Source organism: Cygnus olor, chromosome 9 (assembly GCF_009769625.2).
Source record: "Cygnus olor isolate bCygOlo1 chromosome 9, bCygOlo1.pri.v2, whole genome shotgun sequence".
NCBI lineage: Eukaryota > Metazoa > Chordata > Aves > Anseriformes > Anatidae > Cygnus > Cygnus olor.
The window spans coordinates 23,968,957-23,995,901 of record NC_049177.1 but is presented as its reverse complement, the minus strand read 5'-3'; the positions used below and the strand labels follow the sequence as shown (position 1 = coordinate 23,995,901).

Genomic DNA, 26,945 nt, shown 5'->3' with positions numbered 1-26,945 from the left:
TATTCTGATTCAAGCTAATATCCTGCTGTGCGCAATCCCCCAAAACTTAAAATTAACTGTTTTGGCTTCAGGAAAGGAAGGTAATCAGGTGATTAGTGGACTATGCAACTAATTAGGACAGTTGACTTTCATTCCCAGCGAACGCCCATGACCCTGCATCTGTGAAATGAATGCAGCCATATCCAAGGAACTCACAAAGAGGGTGCGAAAAATGTTTCGGGATCCGTAGTTAAAAGCACTTTAAACTCCATTTGTCCCAGCTGCATTTCAGTGAAGAAGGCAGTAATGGTGAACCTGCTCGAGAGCTGGGTGTTCAGGGACCCACAGGGGAAATGCTAAAAGAGCAGGTGTTGAATTGGCACCTCCTCTAAATGACTCCCAGGAACTGAAATCAAACCTCTAGGTGTGTGTTGACGACAAAAGCTGAAATACTCGTTGTACTGTATATTGTTATTCTTTAAACCATCGTTATTTCTTACTGAAAATAATAAAGTTAAGATAGATATTTTAGACAACTGTGTATTCTAGTTTACTTGTGTTTACTTTATGTTCTCTACAATGACTTTGCTTAGTTTTCTGTGTCTGACATATACGTACTGCTCATAGCCTGTTAGATATCTCTCTTGAAAGGACTCAACAAAGCTATCTCATTATTTTTCCTTTTGAGTCTCCAGATTCTCATGGGGAACTTATTTCATATAATGTGGAAGTTGTTAAGTGGCTGTGCACAACTTCCAGTGAAAATCAGCACTAATTAAATTGTAATTATTTTAAATTGTCATGATGCTTCAGAAACGGTATTAGAAACACGGAAGGGGAAGCTGAATGAATTGATTTCAGACTTGATCCTCATGTCTTCCAGACAATTAGGATGATTTCAAATTTAATTCTCCTGAGACTGCAGTAGATAGGCAGGGGTCAGGTGGTGCCTGCAGTAATTTAGTAGCCTGATCCTGTTGCACTGCAAAGCATTGCTGGACTCCAGACTAACTAATTGCCATGATTTGTCACTGTTGTAGCAGAGACATTGGTCTGGCAGGCAGTGGTGCACAGGTTGCTTTTCACCAAACCCTGCAGTTGAGAACCAGGGAGCAATAAATGCACTGGGTTCGTTATTAGGTCTGTGCGGTGACCATCACAGCTTGCTGCTGCGGGAGGTGATGGAGGAGCATTGCCCTGGCACGTTCCAAAAGGGACTGCACAAAGCCATGGCCAGCAGCTTTGACCCTCTGGTGTCGCCAGAACACCAGGGTGTTAATGGGCTGTCCTCTTTCAGTGACTGTATTCCCTGAAAAAGGGGGAGAAGTTGCCCCTCCATCCTCTACACTAAGATCACAGAAGTAATTTCAGAAACCACGTTAAGGAATTTAATGTTTGCTTCCCTGTTATTTCTTCCATTTCTATTTACTTTTTTTTTTTAGCTGCTTATGCCTTTCTAGTATATTTACACTATATTGCATTAATTAAAAAAAAAAAGGTAGAAAATAAGTTATAAAAACTTGTTGTGGTTTAGCCCGGCTGGCAGCCAAACACCACACAGCCGTTCGCTCACCCTCCCCCCTCCCTCTCCGGGATGGGGGAGAGAAACGGGAAAGTGAAGCCTGTGAGTTGAGATAAAGACAGTTTATTAAGACAGGGAAAAGAATAACAACAATAATAATAATAATAATAGTATTAATAGTAATAATGTGTACGAAATAAGTGATGCACAATGCAATTGCTCACCACCCGTTGACCGATGCCCAGCCTATCCCCGAGCAGCCGGCCACCCCTCCACCCCGGCTAGCCACCCCTATATATTGTTCAACATGACATCAGATGGTATGGAATACCCCTTTGGCCAGTTTGGGTCAGCTGTCCTGGGTCTGTCCCCTCCCAGCTCCTGCTGCATCCCTAGCCTGCTCGCTAGCAGGACAGAGAGAGGCTGAAAAGTCCTTGGCTTGGTGTAAGCACTGCTCTACAACAATTAAAACATCAGCGTGTTATCAGCGCTCTTCTCATTCTAATCCAAAACATAGCACCCTGCCAGCTACTAGGAGGAAAATTAACTCTGTCCTAACTGAAACCAGGACAGATATCCACCCCTTATTCCATACCATTTATGTCATGCTCAGGTTACACTCTTTCCAATACTTTCTAATTAATCACCATTTTCATCTATGATATATAGCAACCATGGTAGCGATGACATACAGTGTTATATGATAATTAACATATTATAATTCAACTCATGGGCTATTCTCACCCAGTATTAGGTCCCCTTGAGGTACACACCGGACCTCCCCATTCTCTTGCATTACCCACCAAGTGCATCCAGGTCCCCGAGCAAAAGCAATCCCACGAATGGGCTTGCCTTTTCCTGAGGCGGGAGTAGCCCAGACTGTCTTACCCAGCATGTTTCTTACGTGCACTACAGGAACTTTATCCCCTTCTACAGTGCGTAACAGGTTTGATTGGGCAGGTCCAGCTCGGTTGGCAGATCCTCTAGTATTGACTAACCAGGTGGCCTTTGCCAGATGTGTTTCCCAATTTTTGAATGTCCCAGCACCCATTGCTTTCAGTGTAGTCTTTAACAGTCCATTGTATCGTTCAACTTTCCCGGAGGCTGGTGCATGATAAGGGATGTGATACACCCACTCAATACCATGTTCTTTGGCCCAAGTGTCTATAAGGTTGTTTCGGAAATGAGTCCCATTGTCTGACTCAATTCTTTCTGGGGTGCCATGTTGCCATAGGACTTGCTTTTCAAGGCCCAGGATAGTGTTCCGGGTGGTGGCATGGGGCACAGGATATGTTTCCAGCCATCCGGTGGTTGCTTCCACCATTGTAAGTACGTGGCGCTTGCCGTTGCGGGTTTGGGGGAGTGTGATGTAATCAATCTGCCAGGCCTCTCCATATTTGTATTTCAGCCATCGTCCTCCATACCAGAGAGGCTTTGACCGTTTGGCTTGTTTAATTGCAGCACATGTTTCACAATCATGAATAACCTGTGCTATAGTGTCCATGGTCAGGTCCACCCCTCGGTCACGAGCCCATCTGTATGTTGCATCTCTACCTTGATGGCCTGAGGTGTCATGGGCCCATCGGGCTATAAATAATTCACCTTTATGTTGCCAGTCCAGGTCCACCTGAGCCACTTCAATCTTAGCAGCCTGATCCACCTGCTGGTTGTTTTGATGTTCTTCAGTAGCCCGATTCTTGGGCACATGAGCATCTACATGGCGTACCTTTACAACCAGGTTCTCTACCCGGGCAGCAATATCTTGCCACAATGCAGCAGCCCAGATGGGTTTGCCCCGGCGTTCCCAGTTGTTCTGCTTCCATTGTTGTAGCCACCCCCACAGGGCATTTGCTACCATCCATGAATCAGTATAGAGATAGAGAACTGGCCACTTTTCTCGTTCAGCAATATCTAAGGCCAGCTGAACGGCTTTCACTTCTGCAAACTGACTCGATTCACCTTCTCCCTCAGCAGCTTCTGCAACTCGTCGTGTAGGACTCCATACAGCAGCTTTCCATCTCCGATGCTTTCCCACAATACGACAGGACCCATCAGTGAACAGGGCATATTTCTTCTCATTTTCTGGTAGCTTGTTGTACAGTGGGGCTTCTTCAGCACGGACTACCTCCTCCTCTGACGATATCCCAAAGTACTTGCCTTCTGGCCAGTCCATAATCACTTCCAGGATTCCTGGGCGACTGGGGTTTCCTATTCGAGCCCGCTGAGTAATCAGTGCAACCCACTTGCTCCATGTAGCATCAGTTGCATGATGTGTAGAGGGGACCCTTCCTCTGAACATCCAACCCAGTACCGGCTATATGTCTATAAACTGTACTCATGTTCCATGGTAACTGGAAGAAAGATGGTGCAAAAAAAGAGTATTCGCACCTATGTCTATAAGGGCCTGTCCTCTGCTTTGTACCGTGAACATTGATTTACAAGCATCCATTGCTGTACTACTTTTCTCTTAAAAGCAATGTAAAAACAACAATAAAAAACTAAAACAGTTGGGAAGTGAATTTTAAGGCTATAGTTGTGTTACTGGAAAAAGCAAGATAAATCTTGGAGGGGAGAGAGCATACAGATGGGGGGGAGTCTGATAAAAAAAAAAAAAAAAAACAACTCTCTTAATCCCAGGTTAACATCTCAGGTAAAGTAAGATTAAATATCGTCCTATTCATGGGAAGGCTGGGTGAAGAAACAAAGACATCTTCTCAGTGTTGGTGCTAAATGATTCGTAAGAGTCTTGGGCCAAGTTTTGCACAAGATCTAGGACTAGGTGGAAACTGATCCAGGAAGCTTTGTGATTTATTTGTAGTGAAAACGTGTTAACTGCTGTACTAATTGCTGGCGTTGTTGCTCGTGATTTACTCATCCTATTATCGGTGTACAGATTTCCATGTTAAACAAATAAGACCTGATACTAGTTCTTGTGCTAAGATTTCAAAGGCATTTGTTTCTATGTTGTCTTGGTAATATTATTATAGTGTTTTTTCTTTTCTTTTTTTTTTTTTTTCTTTCTGAAAGCTTAAAATGTTATTCTACACTGTTTTTTCTTGATTTTATTATGAAAAAGTGATGATAACTTCAAATTTACTGATAAGTTTTAGGTTGAAGCAAAAAGTTACGGTACAAACTGTAGATACCTTAGAGTAAGGAATTTTTAGGAAAAAATATGAGAAGTGTCAGAGCTGCAAGGGTCTGACGTGCTGGGGCTGCAGCTTTCCCTTCCAGCCGAAGCTTTCTCTTCCAGAGAAAACAAGAGATCTAACCAGAAAAGTTAGGGAAACTTATTCTTGAGGTTTTTCTATTAATATTGAAGATTGCGATGTAAACTTGAACTATTTTCAACTGAGCAATAAGAAACAATCTCTGTGCCTGGAGATGCAGACTTTTTGTTTCTTTTTTTCCTCTTTTCTTTATTCTTTTTGGTATCTGTTGTTTATGGTACTACAGTCGCAGACATCCAGAGCTCTTTTGAGATAATGGAGAGGAAACCCTGCAGATACAGTGACAGAAATGGCAATTACTATAACACCAGGGCTTAGATGTCTACATCAATCACATCATGCTCAGGCATCGAGAACCACGGACTTTGAAAAACTGCCCCAGAGGAGGGAGCCTCTGAGTGAAGAGGTCAGCTGCAGCACCCCGGATGGGATGGCAACCTTCAGACTTCGTCCCAAGGTGACAGATTCTGTGCTAGCAGAACGGGGGGGAAACAGCCCGGCCAGTGGAATATAGAGCAAATTGTGTGCGATGCGATGTGAGAGAGGGGCGCGAGCTTTCATTGGAAGGAATAAATGAAAATTCAGAGAGTATTTCTTAGGCTGGAACAGAAAATTGTTTGTCATGAGACTTCAAAGGTATTTCTGAGAAGTTTGGCTGGTTGAAATAGTTCTTCAAAACTTGGGGGGTTCATTAATGTAGGAAATACCCATAAATTCTCAGCTTGGCCCAAGTGATATACACAGGACAAACAAAGAAATTTCTATTGTAATGAACATAGCTGAATTACTTCTATGAACCTTTTGTTTGTAAACAGGTTTTTGTAGTGACTAGAGAAGTGCTGGAAGCAGGCAGCTCCTGCTGTTAATCCGAGCAGCTCTGAGGAACTGTGCATTCCAGAATAATAGCAAAACACATTGTCTTTAATTTTCCGTTTTGAAGGGCCATGGTGGAAATTAATTTCCACGTGGGGCTTGGGAAGCTTCTGTGTTTGTGGTGAACTCAGCTTGGACTCCTGTTTTCTCTGTGAGCACTGGTAAAGTTAGAGCTGGAGATAGGTAAGCATCAGTCTTCAAGAACTGCAGTTTGGTTGAAAAAAAGTGCTGGCTTTGCACTTAATGGGAGAGGCAGGAGCTGTACCTGAGCTCAGCCTGGCAGGATACCCAAAGCCAGCCTGTGCTGGTCCTTCTGCATAATAGTGCTTGATAATTGTAGTCCTGAAGTATGTTTTCCTCTTTCAGCTGTGTCTTTTAACTCTCACTGCTCACAAAGCTGCATGAGAGTGCGTGCTGGCATTTCTGAAGCTTTTTCCTAGCCCTTTTTTTTTTTTTTTTTTTTTTTTTTGTCCTGGAAGCTTTGAGGAAAAAAAAAAGTATAAAGTTTCCTTCTGATAACTGTGTGTAATTTGTGTTAATTTGCAGTCACTGCCTCGGTAATTCATTTGACAAGCTCAGCCTTTGCTGCGGCACAGGCTTCATCTCAGACCTGAGCGTGTCCATATGCTTACACGCAAGTCTGACACACTGCAATGTTCCTGCAATTAACTTCGCTGTTAGATAAGGCAAGTTGGTACCCTTTAATTTGGTGCAGCTGATGTTGACTACTATCAAAAATTTAAGGCGGTAGTAAATAATGAAGTAGCTTTGTTTTCTCTCCAGCTCCAAAGAACAATAAAGGCGGGGAGGGGGGCAAGGGGAAACGGCAGCATTAATTTTTAAGCTTTCTTTTCTTGTTCAGCCTGAATGGGAACAGAAAGGGAGAAATGCAAGGAACTAAACCAAGAACTGATGCTTGTCCTGCATACTTCTTCATGCTCCTCCTGCGCTGGGGCGTGAGGAGTGTGCCCAGTGCTGTGGCTGAGCTCAGGGCACTGTGCATGCCCGGCCAGGCAGCAGAGCTTCCACAAGGACTTGCTCATGGCTCTGTTGGGGAGAAATTCCCTGTTTTCAGGACTAGTGTCATCCTCTCTTTCAGAGCCGAGATCCAATCTAATTTGACATGGCACAGCAAAAGGAGACCAGGAGGTAGACCTTGACCCAGGGAGGTGGGTCGCAGATGCCGCAGATGTCCAGAGCCCGAGAGCAGGGGCGACCAGGTGGGAGAGGGAACACAGATCCTTCTGTTAATGCGTGCTGTGCTTGGAGCATGAAGCCTCCAGAGGTAGGCTTTGAGCCTGTGGGGTGCTTGTCTGTGGCTGTATGCCTTTAAGACCGGAGCCGGCTGTGTTCAGCTCTCCTGCCCTGCTCCACTCGGTGCTTTGGTGTTTGAGATCGACATGGGAAAAGGGCGCAAGCTGCCATGTGGGTATGTCCTGCACCTGTTTCTGCAAGAAGTGTGGTTAAAAGAGCCAGCAAGTAAATATATGTAAATACAGAAATATTAAAAAATGGATCAAGTCCCTGTGAATGCCATGGAGAAACACCAAGGCAATTTTTTACTTTATTCCCCAGTGCAAGAGCTCCTTGCTGTCCCACTGGCCAAGTGTTTCTGTTTGGTGGGGCAGTGGGCAGGTGGCTCGGTGCCCCCATGCCCAGGGCCGCGGGGATGCTCACTGCTGCAGCAGCCTGCCTGGCTGCAGGGGGCCAGCACCACGGCAGCACAGCGTCCTGCTTTGTGGGTGTACCACAGCCTGCAGAACTGGGCTTTTATCCTCTCTTAAAAGTTATTTCGGCTCTGCTAGAAAACAGCTCTTTTAAAGAAGAAACAAATGGAGTGAAGGAGCAACTGTGGAATGATAATGAGTTTCATAGTCTACAAAGATCAAAGTCTGAGAGACACTTAAAAAAAAAAAAAAAAATCAGGTACCTGAACGTTTCAGGTATTTAAAGTTGATGCAGCTGGAGGTCTATTTGAAGACAGTCTCATTTCTTCATAACCAGAGCAGCAGCTCCTGTTTGAAGCATGTTGCCTGGGCTATAAACATGTTTCCAGCTCAGGAATTTTTACCTGAGCTGCGGTTGGTGTTGCTCAGTTGCAATACACTGCACACCGCTGCTCGGAGGTTGCAAGTTCACTTTTCAGTGTGTACAGGCGACTGTCTGTGTTCCCTTCTGCCCAGTGCCTCTACAAATTGCTTTCACTGGAAATCAAAGCGAAATCTGAGCAATGATTTTTCTATTTACAGCCTTAAGGTTTGTGGCTCTCTCTGGGTGTCACACTTGCAACGTCTTTCCTGTGAAGAATGCAAAAGTGCTTGTCTGTAGCCACAGGGAGCTGCCAACAATATGTATGTGCATATAGATACATGCATATGTATATATACATATATAAAATCCCTCTCCCATCACTAAGAATAAAGATGAAGTGTATTGCTATAGCCATAAACTCTAAAAGTAGCTTAATCTGTAATTTCCATAGTTACTTAGTCCTTATCGCTATTTTTGCATGCGCTGATCCGAGGTTGGTAAGAAATTAGTTAAGTCTTTAGATTATTTCTGCAAGATTTGAACACTTCCTCTTCAAAAGGAGTGAGCAGAGGTTTTCCTGAGGGGTTGAAAGAGAAACACTGAAGGCACAGACACAGGCACTGTCAAGCTGAGGAGCTGTGGTGACGAGAGCGCAGGGCTTGATGCAGGGGGTCGCACCGCTCATTGTGGTGGGGATGAGGGGAGACCCATGGTCATACACTGAAATAGAAATGTAGGGTTTGGTGCTGAGCTGAGCTTCCACCTATAAGCATGATCCAATCTGCCAGAACTCCAGTACCTCAATTAGGCAATGTTTAATTAGCAGTTGGAAGTGCATGAAGGAGAGAGGCTCTGGGAAAAGCCTCGTAGGAGGAAAGTCATTCCTTGTTTTTTTCAATGGAGTGACTTATTTATTTATGGGAGATGAACCCATTCTTTTAGTTTCATCACTGGCAGCACTTTCTGAGCACTGCTTTGTGATGTTACAAAATAGGGGCAGTTTTATTGATTAAAATGAGTCGATAAAAATTTATATTCAGTTAGTGGATGGACCAGAGCTTTTCACTTCATTTTTACAGATAGCTTATCAAGGGAAAACACAGAGTGGGCACCATGCTCTTGAGCTTCAGGGAGAGGAAAAAAAATACAGCATACTCAACAGTTCAACAGGTATCCTGATTTTGTTTGGAGAAAAGTTTCTGGTTCAACAGGTAATTTTTCTTCAAATGTAAAAATACCTTTTTAATTGCGAGCAATCTAGCATGATTGCTTTTATTTTAGAGCATCGTGATGATGAATCTTGCTGAGATAATTGGCTTGAATAAACTGTCCCTACCTGTGTAAATAAAAGATGGAAAAATTGGATCTATTCTGAACATGTGGTGTTCAGGCAGGAGGGAAAACTTCCAGAGATCCTGAGGCTGAAGGCTAAGATTAGTGCTCATCACCTGCACTTATTAATGCTTCTTTTATTTTACTTCATATGCAAAATGTGCTAGAGAACTTCAGCTTTTAAAATGAATTAAGAGAGCTGTAAATATACTCTTCATCCCTGTTGAGCACTGAGTAAAGTCTAGCATAACTTCTGAATATTGTGCAATTGTCTTGGTCTGTTATCACTTAGCACACTGTTGGTAATGTGTGGGGGAGACTTACTGAAGACAAACACCACTTAGAGTTTTAGTCTATGGTGATTTCTTGAAGGTTTTAATTTTATGGGGGTGTATATATAAGATTTAAGACCATTTCTTGAAATTTAATCAGAATATGGTAGAACAGATTTCTTTTTAAGTAGAATGAGTTGTCAAGGATTTTGTGGACTTTCCTGTTTTGCACAGAATGTAGTGCAGCTGTTTCTGATTGAGCTAAAGATGACCATTTCCAGGGACTCCTCTTTGTGTCCCAAACCCCATCTCAAGCTGAGCAAACAGTTTCAGACCATGCAATAAGTAATAATTAGTAATAAGGGAACAGTTGCAGGTATTCCTGATAAGTTATTAGTGAGGGCAAAGAGCACTGTCCTGGTTACAGCTGTGTTTGAATTGGATAATGAGAAAATTCTGTAATAAAACATTTTTCTTGATAATGTATAGGATTTTTTTATCAGTATGTCATTATGAAGTGAGTATCTTTAAAACCTGCAACGTGCTACATCACACCTGAAAAAGGAAGGTGTGTTGTTTGCCCACAACTCCGTAACTCTGCAGCCTGACAGAGCTGATGTCTGTGCCTGGTGCTTTCCCAGGTTGGTTCTGAGGAGCTGACAGGCAAAGAGCTCGAGCACTGCCAGTTTGAGTTTGTGCAGTTAGGAGGATGGGAGGCCTCTCTCCTTGCCCAGCAAAGGAAGGCAAGAGCTTTGAGGTGAGAAGATAGCCTTGCTAGCCCCCATCGTGTCGCCTAGAAGGCGAGATGTGCATGGTAGGGTGTGGCAGAGAGCATTTCCTTGCCTGGGAGTGGCTGTGCAACCTCCCCAGGCCCCTTGCAATCAGCCAGGAGCCACTTTCCCTGTGCTTGTGTGCAGCTGCATACTTTTTTTTTTTTTTTTTTCCCCCCCCCAAATAATCTGAAGTACTGCTGTTGTGCATACAGTACACACAGAAGTTTCTCCTGGCACCCCCTGCAATCGCAGCAAGGAACCTATTTCCTCGTTGCAACCTATTTCCACGTTGCAACTTGCTGCTTCCGTCTGCAGAGGTGAGTGTGTTCCCAGGCATATTTCTCCTTTTTGCTTTCCAGTCAGGGGTGGTTTAAAGTCCAGCTACATCATGAAATTTACAAAGCAAGACTGTTACAGAATGATCATCAGAAGTATTAAAGCAATAATGAAAGACTGGAGTTAAAACTTTAAGATATCCATTTGTGTTATGCAATCATAATAAATTATATGTACACCTTTTAAATCATTATATCTAAATTGTATTTCATTTTAGAAATATTTGGCAAGGAGACAGCAAAATCTCTGTTATTTAGCATAAAGCTAATGAGTTAGACTACCATTATACCTAGAAAAGAATTCCCTGTAGATGACAAATTATTGGTATTAAAGAGAGCGGGTCCTTTTTATAATTATTTTTCTTCACACGGTACAGGAGAGTCTAGAGGTTCATAACAGATTTTTATAATAATAAAGGGAAAATTTGAATCCTTACCAATAACCAAGTAATATTGCCATACGGTAACATGATAAATGAGGTCTGGAAGGAGAGCTATCATTCTGAGCCAGCAGGCCCATGAAAGGTTATATTCAAACAGCTTAGATAGAAAACACCAGAAAGTCACGACTGTGGATGGATGAAAAAGGATGAATACAAGTTACCTGGTAAATGAAAGGGGAGAAATAGGGAACAGGATGAATGGCAAAGAACAAAAAGTAAACTGCAGAGAGCTGCCTGGACTCAGAATAAATGCGAGAATTTGAGTAGCAAGGCATGCTGTGTAGCTGTGCTCTCTTTCCCAGAGAATATGGCCATTGTTTAGGATTTTGGAGCTGTTATACTGGAGTCACACCACGATGAAAATGTAAATAGAAGATCACACAGTACTTGAACTTTCCACAGCAATGGACAGCCCAATGCTTGAGACCGTTTTTGCTTTCTATCAAAAAATATGTTTTGATCGGTTCCCAGAGTGACGCATTGCAAGAAATAATTGCTGTAATTTAATGAGAACAAAACTGAAGTCAATGTATATATTTCAACAGGGTTGAACACCTCAATTTTTTCCAGCAGATTTTATGTCAGAAGGTCTGTGTGGTCACACAGGTCAAGCCTAGAGGCCACTGATGTAAAAGCAATGACTTGTGAAACAGCCTCCCTTGTTCAGCTGTATAATTTGATTTTTAGAGTTTGCAAATGTTGGCTGTAATGTATCAAATGCAGAGCTCATACTTAGAGGATATATACTGTTTTCACTTAATATTCGTTCCCACCCCTTCCTTTTCCCTGCTTTTCTGTTTCAATGACTCTGCCCTTAGGGAAAGGAGCACTAGCATGGCGTGAAGCACCAAGAGCCTCCGTCCGCCTGGGTTTGCGGGTATTGCTGCGAGGCTGCAGGAGCATCCCTGGGCCACTCAAAAAACACACGCATGCTGCAGGATTACCTAGCCCAGGGCAGGGATTGCTGCAGAACTGGGTTAGCCCAGGGTTACGCCTCTCGTGCTATCAGGGCCATTGCGGTTGAAGAGTTGTCTTGGCAGGGTGGCACATCTTGGGGCATGGGGCTGTGCTCCTTGAGGTTTTGCCCAAAGACGAGTGTCAGTGCAATTGGGTGGCCAGGATCTATCATTGAAATATCTGGGCTGATGGATGCTGTGCTTGAGAGGGGGTTGGATATGAGTTGGCCTTGCTCTTTTGCTTTTTTAACCTAAATGGGTGAAGATTTTTGTGCCTCTAAGAGGACGGAGGTGGCTGGTATCCATGCACTGAATGCAAACCAAACTGCATATATTTGAGTAGGGGAGTGAAGAAAAATGTGAAGTTTGCTGTTTTAATCCCACTTCAGAGTCTGTGCGTTCCTCTCAGCTCTGTGTCAGTTGCTCACTTTCAATTTGTGCCGCAAAGACAGAGCGGCTGCGTGCAGGCTGGGGAGCCTGGCTAGACAATTGTACGCGTTTGTGACTCAGCCGCATGAGAAGCACTGAAATAAATGATTTTTTAATTTGATGTGCTTATTCTTTGAAATCTGAGAATCATTTTCTTCTTTATTCACTGGTGAGCTTTTTTCTTTCTTTTCAGAGACCAAATGAGTAAAGAGGTATAGCAAATATTGAAGGTTTAGAATTCAGAAGATAGTTCATAAAAATATCTCTCCGAGTTTATAAATCATATTGTCCATGTGAAAGATTTTGGTTTAATGACTTGAAATAAATTGAAGTCTGAGGTGTTTTTCAAGCAGCGTTTCTCTGTGAGCAGCAAAATAGGGGTATGAAATACTGCTGCCTTCTGCGGCAGTTAAATGTACCGAGAGGAGAACAATTGATTGCGAACCCCGCACGTAGCGCGCCCTCCTTCAGATCAATGAGGGGATTGCTGAAGATGTCATTATTAACTACAAGTGGGTATACTGCCGTCCCAGAAAATGTGGTTTATGCAGATTGAATCATTTCACTGATGCTCTTTTCTTCCAATTGACTTAGCCAGCTCTCGTGTGTGTTAACATCGTTCGTCAGACTTGATGGCAGCACCCAGTGGCTCCAGCTAGAGAGCAGGCATCATCGAGGCAGCGTCAGCACGTGTGGTCGCTGCCCATCAAAACCCCAAATAATGCCATAGCGTGACAGACAACTGCAAGCATGTGAGATTTGGTTAACACAGGATCTGTCTTGGTGATAATTTTCCTGTCTGTGAAACTTGCACGCTCTTGGGGATAAAAACTTAAGTGCAGTAGCTGTAGGGTTGTGCTGCTGGGGATAAGGCTGCTGGCAGCTGCATGGTGTCAGGATTCCTGATCGCAGTTCTTGTTTCAGAGAATGAAGTCTAAATAAAATCAGCAGTCCTGATTTTTGCAGTGACCTATGCGTTACGAGTTGAGACTTGTTGCAACTATGGCATGTTAGCATTCCCTGATCCATACTGACCTGTGTCAATAGGTAGTTTATCAATGCCACTTCCCGGTCAGGCTGCAAGTGATGTGCAGGGGGGTGTCTGTGCACGCGCATTTCCTTCTGTCATCATCTTTAAGGCAATCGCATAGGAATAGCATTTCAGATACATTTGTCATCTGGGATTAAAGTCTGCGCTATCAGATGAAACTGTACGCATAGTGATCAACTGTGATTGCTCCTGTTGTATAAAGTTTTTGAGTTAAATGATATGGTAAAAAAAAAATAAAGAGCAAATTGTTTTTGAAATGTGCATTGACAGCAGACAGAAAATACATGATCGTGAATAGTCTGAAGCTGCACAAGAAGAGAACAAAAGGATTGCTAATATCCACTGTTAATATTTTCAGGTTTTTAATATTCAGGTTAATATCCACTGTTAATATATTTTGTTTTGTCTGCTTTTGTCTAGTCTAATTTCATGATGAGCCAGTGATTTGGGACACTAGGATGGAAGTAACAAATGTGTTGACGAACCAGTTCTGCACGCGCAGTTCTCCCAAGTTTTTTTGCAAGCTGTTCAGAAGGATGTGTTCCTCAATGTGTTGAGGAACAGGTCTCCGGAAACTAGAGGAGGCCATAAAGTGAGCTAAGCTGAGGATCATGGTGTGGCCAAGAGCCTGTGTTTGGGCTGTCGTCGTGTTTTGCTTGGTTGTAATGAGGAGGAAGGAAGCCCAGATAAAAATACTGTAACTGAGTCCATTAAATAAGAGGAAATGATGCCCTGTAGCTTCATGGCTAGTGGGAGGTGAAGCTGAGTGACAACCTCGCAGTAGCCAATTAGGTCAACCAGCAGGCTTTCTATTTACTCCTTTTAGGCAACCTTTAAAAGAGGTTGAGAACAAAGATGCTTATGGGGATTGCTGTAGGTAGAAGCTGTAACTTGGTGCAATGCAAGGACATAGCATAACCAAATGCTCTTGATAAAATTATCATTAATGAAGAGGGATTTCACACTTAATTGAAACAGGGTGCTGCACAAGTAATACAAAAATGGAGGAAAAAAAAATCATAGAGCATGGAATAGGAAGATTTTCCTGTAAAAATTGGAAAAATAGATAAGCCTAGAGGAAGGGGAAGACTGAGGAAGGGAGGAGGAATAGAAAAGTAGATGAGGAGAGAATTGAGGTTATCAGAGTGATAACTGTTAAAACATGACTACTTGTCAAGACCTCCCACTGTAAAGTGGCAGAGAAAGTTTTCTGGACCAGGAAATGTTCTTACATTCTTCTGTGTGACACTACTACTATTGAGCAGTAGGATTACAGAAGGCCATCAGGGATCTAAAAGTAGCCAACATGAAAACATCGTGGTATTCAACACTTGTTATCACCATCACTAAGGAAGATCCCAAAAGACTAAAGGGAAAAAAAAAAAAAGAAAAAGAAAGAAATAGTGGCTAAATTTAGCTCTCACACTGAGATCAATGTGGGACAGAATAAACCCAGAATAAACCAGCCTCAGGAGACCCTGAGGCTTTTCCAGTGCGTGAAGGATGCCTGATGCGCATTCTGAAATTCAGCAGATAATGTTTTCCCTTTGCTGTTATCACTCTAAAGATAACTCAGCTCTTCCCTATCTTTTTCTTGATGTCAGCTCTGATAAGTATACATTTCTTTTTAGAACCTAAAGCAACTTTCAGAAGCATTGGTCTTATATATAATTTTTCAGCCACGTACCTCTAAACAGTCATGGTCCCAAAAGACTGCACATGTTCATGGACTAGTGCAGCTACTACATCCAGGAAGGGATGGTGAGTTTTCTGTACGTGTTTTGTACACTAGTCTTTCAGAACTTTTAACATGTAATTTATCAAATGTGGTAGTGGGTTTACAATCCCTCTTTCCTAACCTGTGTCCTTCTTCCTCTGTCACATACGAGACAATTGCAAGACAGACCATGGTGGTCATTAAAGCTTAGAAATGAGACCAGGAATGTGCCAGCAGCAGCTTCTGGGGTCATATATCCCTTTGCAGTAATTTGAAGCAATGCTGTGCTTTTGTTTGCACTGATGCTTATAAGAACAGCAGATTTGGTTGCAGAAGAAGGCAAAACTGGACAGGTGGGGATGCTCACCAAAAAAGCCTGCTAAAATTTGCACCAAAACAATAAATTATTCACATGGCTCTAGTTCCAGGGCTTTGTCTTCAAATCTGAGAACAACTTGATTTCACTTGCCTGCTCTGCAGAAGAATATTTTTGGTATATTTATCTTACACAGGACAGAAGGTGCTTAAATATAGGATTTATGTGAGACTCCTTGTTATATTTTTGTAAATGTAAAATACTTCCGCTATTGTTCAATGCCTAAATAGGCAGCTGAACAAAATTAAAGAGCCCCGTTTCTCGCTTGCATCTGTTCGGGAGGAGGTGGTTCACTGGCCATCTGGAAAGCCATGAGAGAGGACCTGAAGAGCCTTGAGCTGTGGAACAGATGTCAGAGCCTCGGAGTCTCAAAGAGAGGATGGGAGACCTCTGTCCTCCTGCTCCTGGGGAGGCTGTGAGCTGAAATGAAAGCCTTTAAACCTCTCTGGGACTGCCCAGCTATTTGGAATAGGCATCTTCAAAGAAATGAAAATTCTTGGCTTATAAAAGGAATTTGGCACCAAAAATATATCTAAGGAAAGTTTGCTTCCATACTGCCCTGGAAAGGAATAGTTTGTCTACAGACAGTAGTTGAGGTTGGCCTCAGCAGCTCAGAGCATTCCTACCAGGTACGGCACAGGCACATCCTCTCCTGATGTGTACAGAGCGTGGAGTCTCTATTTTATTACAACATGTGTTGCCTTCAGCAATCAAAAACATTTTGTGGCCTAATAGAAATCCATTGAAAATAAATACCAGAAAGCTGTCCTTACTCTAAGATACTTTGGGAAAATCATTATGAAGATGTGCTTCGTGTTGTTGTTCTGGAAGGATAAACAGCTGCTTTTTTAAATTTTTTTTTCCCTCTCCCTTTTCTTTTTCTTTTTGACAAAACATTGAATAAAATATATGCCTACTGTGGAGATCTATAGAGAGGGTCAGGAAAGGTTATTATCTACTATTATAATTCTACCACTTTTGTTGGTTTTGTAACTTCAATTCAGGTAAGTGCTTGAAATTTTTGGATACTTCAATTTCTTGTCTTTCTAGACAGCATTCAGAAAATACATTTACATTCCAAATATCTGCACACAGAGGGGGTGCAGGAAGCACAGCCAGCCTGGTCGTCTCCAGAGAGGTGCAAAGGGATGATCCTCTACCAGTCTTTGCAGTGACTGCTTCCCATCATGGCTCCGGCCAAGCGAGGGTGTCCAGCAGTCACCCAACAAAGGAAGTTCAATCATTTCTGCTAAAGAGTGAACTTCCTTTTTTCTGTCTTGTTCCAAATAAACCATCAGAACAAATGCACTTTGCTAAACCACTAACTGAGGTTGTTTTCTTTAAAACTAGATATGTGGATACAATATTCTTCCAGATAGATATACATTATTCTATTCAGATATATCTTCCAGATATATTCTGATATAGTACCGAATAAAACCAAATTTTGCTCAAGCAATGAGGATTGGCTCAAGGTATAATTTTCTGGTCAGCTTTAATACTTTATAAGCCATCTTTTTGCATGTATCTGGTTGGGACAAAGGAGAAAGGTATTTTTCTGGAAGGTTAACTTTATGTTGCTGCTAAGCCTGTTGTTTGGCTTTTGTACAACTACTCATAAAAAAACAATTGTAATACAAAAAAGGAGTCTCATTTCTATTTGTGCTTTGTGATTAATGTGTTGGAAACTGATTCACATCTCTCTGAAATCAACACAAAAATACCGCTTTATTTTTTTACCCATTGATTTCAACAGATGTTAGATTTAGGTTTTTAAACTTTCACATTGGGAAACCAACTTTCTTAAATCTTTCAGACAAAAAGAAGTGACCTGTTCTTAAATATTAAGTAGATTTGCCTCTAATATTGTTAGGAAGGGTAGAACATAATGACCGCTTGCCTGCACACTCATCTCTTTAGTCTGCTTTACTATTTCTGAGTGACGCCTGTCAATTATCTCTGGGCTGCTGCGTTGGCTGACTCACAAATTGCCATTGCAGGGGAAAATACAAAAGCATTGTGGATAATGATATTGATGGGAACCATGAGCAAATAATAGTGTCTGAAAAATAAAGCTGTACATTCAAATCCCCTCAAAAAAGTTTGGTAAAGGACACTGGAACTGGCTGACTACTTTTTTAAGAGAGGGACATTTTGTTCTTGTACGTATCCTTGCACAATAATGTTTTCATTTTAAGTGCCTCTTAGAATTACTATGACTGGATAGCTATTTGCAACTAGCTAATATTTCCACATTTGGAGTCATTTTATTTCTTATTTATTTATTTATCTATTCCCATCTATTCATCTTTTGTTTGTGTTTGGTTAAGGCACTTCCTTTTGTTTCAACTTCATACTCTTTTCCCCAGGAGAGTTGTTATATATGGTTTGATTTTCTTGTCTGTTGTTTTCCTAAGCTAATCTCCTTGTTTTCTTTCTCTTTTGTTATTGTCTTTTCTATTTAGGCTTGCTGTTATATGTATCTTCACTTACAAGCTTGCCTTTATCTTGTTTTGCTTGAGAAGAATTGCTCATTTTGGGTACAATTTTGAGGCTGTGTCTGTTCTTGCTTATATTTTTTATTACCATGACAAATCTTTTTATTTAATAGCATCTTGTTAACAGGAAGAGCATCTTGTTATCTTTGTTACTGCATGTCCTGAGTGGGCTTAAGATTCCTCTGTTGAGTTTGCTCATGCATATTGTATCGTCTGCTGCAAGCAGTAACTTGTGAAGGATGCGCAGTCTGACTTGTGGTCACGCGCCATGAGGTTTCTCTCTAATTTTTCATCAGAATTATGTGTCTTTGAATTATCTGTCACAGTAACTGTGGTCATACAGAGACTGCAGATGTGTTCGTTCAGCAAGTAAGGGAGCGTGATGCTGTCCCTTGGCCAAGACACTGAGTCAGCCCTCAGTAGGCACTCATGCCATGACGTATGCCAATGACTGTTATCTTCTCAAATTTTAAACATAAATCTACCTTAAATTTTTCCTTAAATTTCATTCAAACAGTTTTCCTTTTAAAGCTGAAAACTTTCCTGGTTCATTTTTTTTTTCTCAATAAGTCAATTATTAACATTTTTTTTCTTAATTTTGTATTCTATGTCCATTCTCAGTTTTTTTTTTTTTTTTCTTTCCAATTCTCAGCTGTAGCTGCTTACAGAAGGCAATCAAAGCCAGTATTGAACAGGGCAAGACCTTAGGCCCCTCTCCTTTGCTCTGCTCGAAGTGGTGAGGAGGCAGTGTTGAGGAGGGGTTAAACCATGCATTTGACATTGTGAAACTCGGAATTTAGAACCTGTGAAATATCCAGAGAAATACATCTGGAGAAACTTTGACGAGGCAAAACATAAATTTTGAACTCTGAACTGCCATTAGATAGCATTACTGACATTGTTACAAATTTTTGAGTCAGTTATCAGTTTTTATTGTAGTACGGGCTGCAAGCATATTGTCTGAACAAAATCTGCTCTTAATTAGCATTGCCAGAAAAGCTACAGAAGGTGATGTGGTAGCTCTGGTGGCTGGAGGAATCTTTTCATCCAGATTGAAAACCCCAATAAATGTGCTCTGAGATACCAAGCTCCTCCACATACACCTTTCAAACAATGCACACCTTTATTTTCTGCATGTTTATGTGTTGACCTTTAGGTTTCTAACACTGTTAGCAGTGATACTGTTTGCCTGTGTGTGTCCTAGCTGCTGCTGGCCCTGGAAGTCCTTCATTCTTTGGTCAAATGTAGAAAGAGGTTAGAAATGACAGCCTCCAGTGCACAGATATTTTTTTGTGCCGTTATTCACTTCTCTGATTTAATCGTGTGTTTAATAGATAAAACGCTTAGTTGGTGCGAAGCACAGCTCCCAAATTCAATCATGCTATGTTGCTTCAGACTTGTTAAGGATCTGTCCCAACACATTTTCCTATACCTTGTATTTATCCCCGTTTTTGTAACTCACTATCAAATATTCACTTGAAGAATCATGGTTATTATTATTTTTTTTAATCTGAATGCAACTATATAGTTGTTGAGAAACTTTTGTGACTCAGCTACCATGAAAATCCATTTATATATGGTATTTTTATAGACAAATATGATATGCAAATAAATGCACTCCTATTTTAATAATTGGCTACTTAAAAAGCTCTTACTTTAAAACAGCTACATCTAATACTACATTAATTGAATCTCTCTCTTTAATTATTTTTTATGTCTTTTCCCACAAATATAAATCTAAGCACATACAGATTTTGATAAATCAGGTACTGCAAATAAAATTACAGGGAATAATCATGCAAAGAAAGCTTTGATAAACAGTGCTTTTAAAGGAATTGTGTGGGGGAAAAATGTTATTGAGTTACACAGTGAACTACACTTGAACTTAACTTTAGTGGAAGTTCATTTGAACATGCCCAGGTATCTTATACCTCTGGCAGTGGAAATGAGTCCGTGCATCTTGATCTCTGGTTGTAAAGGAAAAAAGCTTTTGAGCTGACTCTAATAGTGCTGGATATAGTTCACAATCATTTATTTTAGCCAACAGATGCATGGCATAAATATCTATTGGACCAGTGAGTACTGAGCTCACATGAAGCCATGTCAGAAGCTTGAGACTTTTATTACTATAGAAGCTGAACCTCACATCTGAAAGATGCCAAAACTCTTCTGGAAATCTCACAACTAATCTCACACCTCAGTAGCTTTGAAAATAAAGCCCTTAGTCACACAAGCACTTTTAAGGCTTTATTAAAGATAGGTGAAAATTTAGTATTTATGAAACTCCTAGGAATATTGTAGCTGATTTTGTGACCAAAGCTTTCCCTTTTACATTTAGTACCATTGATTACAGCAGCTCTTTGCTCTCTGTCCATTCTGCAGCTCCTCGTTTTTCCAAGAGGATCCCACAGCAGCTGTACAGACTCTGCTCCTCCAGGATCCATTTCAGGTCAGTTGGGCCCTGCCCAGGAGTTAGGCCTGTTCCCTGAGTGACAGCCTGGGATATTTTAGGACCGATATACAATGCGCGAGGGAACACACCTAGCTGCACACTCCTAATGTGGAAATTGCTCACAAGTCCTTCCCAAAATGAGAGGCACGTCTGTCAGAGAAGCGTGCGTGTAAGAGTGATGGCTTTGTACCACAGGGCTGCATAACCCACGCAGGGCTGTGTCCTCAACGGGACGTGTCGGCATAGCTGAGGTGTCATTGAAAAGCTGGAGCGGGAGATGTGCTGCCAAACCTGAGGGATGCTAACACTTCTGACAAGATTAACAACTTGGGGAAATTGGACTCCCTGCATTGATCAGCGGGCTGATGGGAAAGCTGCCATGGAAACGTGAGGAATACGTTGTTTTCATCTATCAGTCATCTCCCTGGGCTTGACTGGGAGACTCTGGGGCTGCAAAGGCATTTTGTGTGCTTTAATGTGGGATGTTCAGCAAATGCTTTAAAATGTAATTGCTTTGTCCTTTGAACTCTTACACATCCCATTGTATGTCTCATTTCAATTCTGTTTTGCTGCCAGTGTGATTTATAAAGGTGCACTGAATTGCTTTGTTGTTTTTTAATTTCTCTCTGAAGCTGTAGACATTTGGGCTGGAAGTGTAGGACTCCTACAGACCAAAGAGAGGCTGAAGACTGGAAGCAATCTGTCAGGAGTGAAAAGGGTTTTCTTGTAAAGCTGACAGGTAGAGGGTCCTATCAGCCTGATTGCACCTTCAGAAAAAAACATTAATTAGCGCCTGTCATCTGTGACAATCACAGGTAATTCCCACACTGACAGATCTTTGCATGTGACAAATGGATTCCCGTTATTCCTTTGACAACTGGACCATGAAATCTAATTTTACCAGGACAGTAAATGGTATCGCTGTTTATGCCAACTTTTGAAATTCATCAAAATGAGCAGAATGTTCCCACAGATGGAGGAGGAAGAAGCTGCAATGCATGAGGAGTACAGGAGTCCTCCTCTCAAGACAAGGGGCATCACTCTGACAAGTAGCAACTAGTAATTACAAACAGCAAGTTGGTCTCATTAGATGAGGCTTGAGGTTGCAATAATAAAAAATAAAATTGTGATTTTTTTTATTTGATTTGTTTTTTTATTTTACTGACTCTTGTTTACCTGCAATGAGTTAATAAGTAAGTGATTGCCTGAAAAACAAAGGAAAATACAATATCTGACTTTAATTTCCACTAAATTTAGCATTGGTGCAGCCTAACTTTGAATATTGTGTGCAGTTATGGCCTTCCCAACATAAAAAGGCTGTTAAGATGCTTGAAAGCCTCCAGAGGAGGGCAAGAAAGCTGTTAAAAGGGCTGGAAGGCAAATCCTGTGAGGAGGGGCTGGGGACACTTGGGTTGTCCAGTCTGGAGAAAAGGAGGCTGAGGGGCGGCCTCATTGTTCTCTGCAGCTTCCTGAGGAGGGGAAATGGGCAGGGAGGTGCCGGTCTCTGCTCCCTGGGAACCAAGGACAGGACACATGGGAACAGCACAAAGCTGTGCCAGGGGAAGTTGTACATGTGTGCTAGGCATGGATGTGCTTCAGGACATTCAGAAATAACTCTACTCTAGTACATGAGGTCTTCACAAGACTTAATTATCTTTGTCGCTTCATCAGCACTGACTTTTTCCCTGAGATAGCTTGGTCAGGCATGTATTTTGGAATGCCTCCAATTATCATTTCAATTTTTAACGTGCAACTGAGCATATGCTTTTGAATCTCAAAGAACAAGCATAGCATGAAGGCTGAAATGATGTGCATATATATGTATAAACTACCCTGATAGAAATGGCATAGAAACAAACAATGACATAGTTTACCAGCATGATTTTGTATTTCAGGATTTGTGATGTAAGCAATTGACATTAATGACTTTGGGATATTACATGATCTTTCTGTAAACAGAGATAATATTGACTCTACAGGGTGGGATCTAATTTGTAGCAGAGCTCTCCTGAGGATTTTTCTGAAGGAAGAGTTTAGGGGCTCAGCCTAGCTATTCAGAAGGGAGTGAAAATGGTGCAGTAGGATGAGAAAAAATTCTTCAAATATAATTGTAAAGTGTCTTTCTGCTGCATGACTTCCCTGTAACCGTGATTTCCTCCCTATTCTCCTTCCTCCTCTATTTCTCAGTGTGTATATCTATATTGCTGCCTTGCAGACTGGTGCTCTGATTCCACACGATGCCTGTGACAAAACTAATGATACAACGGTGTGTTACTCCTACAAGACAGCTGATGCTGGATTCGATATATTTTTTCTACTTTATCAGCAAATACCAATCCCATCTCCTCTTGCACCTGCCATCTTAGATACCAGCGTTTCCTGTAATATGTGGTTTCACTATTCCTTTCCTAGTTGATAATTTCTACAACCTTCAAGTTTTGCTGGCGTTAAATTTGTCATATTCCATAAGATAGCAACTTTCCACTTTATATTTTAGAGTTTTCTGGTGCTGAGATTGTAGTAGAATACATACCTTGTATTTGTCAGTCATCAGCGTACTGCTGCCTGCCTTGATTGATGTACTTTATCTCTTGTAATTTGTTGTATCTTGCTTGTCTTCTCTCCCCTCCTTTTTCATGAGCAGGAAAGACTGGCTACTGCTCTTCCATAAAAATACTTTATATATCAATCAATGTTATATGTGAATTTGGTCTTAACATCAGTGAAAAGTGCAATATGTTACGATGTTCAGAGAACATATAAAACTGTATAAAAGTTTGTTCCTACCTACAGCCCTGAAATATCCATTATATGTATGTATATATATATTTAAAGATTTACAGTGCTGTATCTGTGGAACATAAGTGCTCAAGTTACTCCATAATATTCTTGGAAGGATTTTCCTTCATCTAGCTTTGATTTGTGTGTGTATGTGTATATGTTCAACTTATTTTTGCAGCTACTATTACTTTTTTTTTTTTTAGTGTGTTGCAAACTCTTTCTCTCTTTTGCTAGAAGGCTGGATAATTTTGCTTATGTCTATGAGATACATGTGGTTAAAACAAACAAACAAACCCAAAGTATAGTGTTTCACTTGCCCCCTACTGGCTTTTCATTTTGCCTTACGCAAGTCTTTTAAAATATCTGTAATGTGGGAAGAAGGTGTTATTTTGCAAAAGGTACTTTTCAATTCTTTTCAATTAAGCTTCTTTTCTTGATCAAACTTAGCTCTCCAGGACTTTGTCTCTTCTGTCTCAGAGAAGAAAGAGACTATCTTGAAAATCATACTCTTCTGAAATTGCAGAAATACCTACTAACCGTAGCATGCAAAGTTTAAAAAAAAATATCTCTGAAATTCACCCTAAACACTGACATATGTTTCAAGGCTTTTTGGAGTCAGAGAGTGTTATGGTTGATCTTAGAGTTAAAGCAACCAGCAGAAGTGTGAAACATAAGGGACATCTCCAAGCTTCTGGCTGCTGAGAAATAGTAAAATGGCTCATTTAAACTACTGAAAGTTGAAGATACCCAAAGAACCCACAATGAAAGGGCAGGAAAATTGTCTTAGCAGTGATACTGTTTGCTTAGTCTTATGTTAGACTATATTGTGTAAACCAGAAGATCTGAATCTTTATTTGAAAGCAGATTCCCAGAGCATTTAAATCAAATTAAAACAATATGTTTATATGCTAGCTTATGGCTGTACAATGGTTTATTTAAAGTCACTTACTATTTTTATCCTCAAAAAACTTTATTTGGGTTACATCCCAAAAGGGTAAAGCATCTCATATATTTCATAGGAGTATTAAAAGCAATTGTTTTTTGGTATGGTTTTGACATGGAAACATCTTGGCTTCAAATTATTCATAGAAAATATTCATACATGCTTCAACTCTCATTAAAGACCTGTTTTAGTGAGTACAACTATTTTAAAAAGTTTTGAGTAGATGATATGTAACAGAATTGCATGCTCTGAACGCTTAATGGTCTGCTTTTTTCCTTTCCTGCATTTGTTTGTGATATTCATCCAAGAGTCCAGGTGTTCACTGCAACACGTCAAAGATGGCTAAAAAATATCAAGATGACGCTAAAAAACAGAAGAGGTTAGGAATGAGGTTAACATTTTTCTGCATGGTGAAGGTCTCTCAGAGAGAAAGCTTCTGGTTTTGTTCTAAGGCAGTTTTAATGAGCTAAGAGAGAGTGCTGAACTCTAGGAGTAAAAATAGACAGGTTTTATACAATTAATGAGATTTACCTGACTGAATGGGAAAAGATGAGATATAGAAGAGCTTGATGAAATGGTACAACTGCTGGTAGTAACAAGTTCTTGCATGCTGGTAGGAATGGTTTGAAGTATGCAGTCATCTTATTAACGCTATCAAATGGTTAATGTATTTGGAAAGGGAAAATGATCTGCTAGCATTGGATGCACAACTAAATAAGAATTTTTGGTTATTTTAGTGTGGCTCAGAAAGAATAAGAAAGGCTTATGCACTTTAAATTATTATACCTTGATTATTATAACATAAGTTGTGAACCAACGGATGGGCATGTTCAAATCAGAAACAACTAAGAAAGATGAGCTGCATATATTTTGGTGGTATTTGTGGTAAAAAAAAAAAAAAAAAAAAAAGGAAAGTTTTTATACTCACTATGTTTCATAATTCAGGAGTCAGGGGAGACCCAATATGAACGGCAGCAAAGTAAAATTGATTAAAGGATATATTTGTGCTACAGCAGCGGGAAATGTAACAGATTTAGGTCAGAAACAAACTCATAATCCTAGTGTCTAAAAGCTACCCTCAAATCTAGGACAATCATTCTCAGGAGCATGTGTAACATCAGAGATGGTCAGTAAAATGTTCTGTTTTTTTCACTTTTCCAGCCTCTGCCATCTCTTCCAGGTGTTGTCATGACCTCCTTCCTTGAGCAAGTTACTCCCACCTGCACGTCAGCTTGTTTTGGTACCCAGTCAGAGAAGATACTAGTTGGCTTGAGCTTCGCTATGAAGACATAAGACTGTCTGCTATTGTGAGTGTGACTATTTCTTACAAAACTTGACTTAATATTTTCCCCAAAAAGATCTTTGTTCTGATGACAGTGCAAAGATACCATGTTTCTTGAGCTGCTACAGGTATTCCTATTCTTTGGCCCAGTGATGGCAGTTGATCTCAAGGTACGACTCCTCCTCCAGTGAGCTGGTGAAAACAGATAAAGCGATGCTGAGATTTCTGAACACTTACTAACAGCTATTGAGTCAAGTTTTCCTTATGATCTAGCTTACTGGATCGCTAGACTTAACAATCAGTAAGAGTCATGACTCACGTCTTGGTATTTTCCTGATTACGTTCTATTATTTCAGAACTATTATTTCTCATACTGTGCTTAAAGATTGGCTTTTTAAAAGCCATTTCTTGAAATGATTGGGATGAACATTGCTATTTGAGATCAGCCCTTTAAAGAAAACAGGTTTAAAATACATGTTAAAAAAAAAAAAAAAGATTACGGATATACTGCAACTTGAGGTCTTCCAATATATTCAGCTGCTGTTTTGAGACTCTTCCCAAAGTCTTTAAGATTCATCCTGGAACGTCCATAGAGATTCATTGAAGCAAATACAGAAAATGCTAGTTTGTACTTTATAAGTGTAGTGTAGAAGAATTCTTTAACCAAACAGTTAGTCTGTCAATATCAGAATTAACCACATTTAATGCATTTTGTATAACCTTTTCAGCCAGAGGTCTTGATCATGTCACTTATTAATTTTGACTGGGTTGAGTGGATATTCCTTAGTTTTGGAGAAAACTGTCTGGTTTCACACATTTCCTGGCACTGTTCCTAAGGGGGCATTTATTATAAACACCTGAATGCTACTTGGACAGCTAGTATTAGTTACTTTTTATTGTTGTTGCAGAATCAACTGGTTTTAGAACAATGGGAAGGGAGCAGCTACACACCAAAACTTCTAACACTGGTTATATTTACATTTGCCTCATGTTGACCCATCTCTTACCAACGAAATTAAATAACTTCACGTCAGTGTTTTAATATACATCAAAATATTCACAGTATTGTTCTGTATTCTGACAGATCCCTTTAGAATATGAATTAATGTATAGAGCTATGAATACAGATACTGAATTTGTGAGTTCATACTGAATTGTTTTAGTAAATGTAGATCTTCATTAGATCTTCTCACATTTGAGGCTTTCAAAGTGAAAATTTAGTACAAACAATGAAACAATTAATGATAATAAAAGGCCCCTTGACCATCCTAACATTCAGAATTACATGAATGCATGTCATAAAGAACTGATACTCTTTCCCCTTGAGATATATTTCAAAAGGCATTCATCTGATTTATTTAATTGAATCCCTTTGTGCTCCATTCATTGGCATCCTGTGTTTCAGGAGGAATGTAAAACTGTAGAATAAATTTTATTCTAGTATCTCCTCCCCATTTTTTTTGTAGATAAATCAACAAAGTTATATTTAGCAGAATGCCACGCTTCTGAACTGGTAAAACAAATTTGTTTGGGCTTTCAACAGCACTCAGTAATGATGAAAACTGATGCCTTGAATGCAATTTTTTTTTTCTTTTGTACAGTGCACTCTGGCTTTATAAACTCTTGAAAATTGCTATAAATACATTTGCATACAACACAGTATAACCAGA

General features: G+C 40.5%; 1 long non-coding RNA gene across 4 annotated transcripts in view; it reads left to right on the top strand.

The window, feature by feature from the left end:
- Nucleotides 1-21,394, top strand: part of LOC121074845 — a 77,330-nt gene extending 55,936 nt beyond the window's left edge. For 2 of the 4 annotated variants that reach the window (XR_005822565.1, XR_005822567.1), the window contains exon 2: nt 20,200-21,394. This is a non-coding gene — a long non-coding RNA (uncharacterized LOC121074845). Of the gene's footprint in view, nt 1-4,998; nt 5,189-10,192; nt 10,330-20,199 lie in introns of those variants that run through there. The other 2 variants (XR_005822568.1, XR_005822566.1) reach the window with 2 other exon arrangements.
- The last annotated feature ends 5,551 nt before the right edge of the window (nt 21,395-26,945 follow it).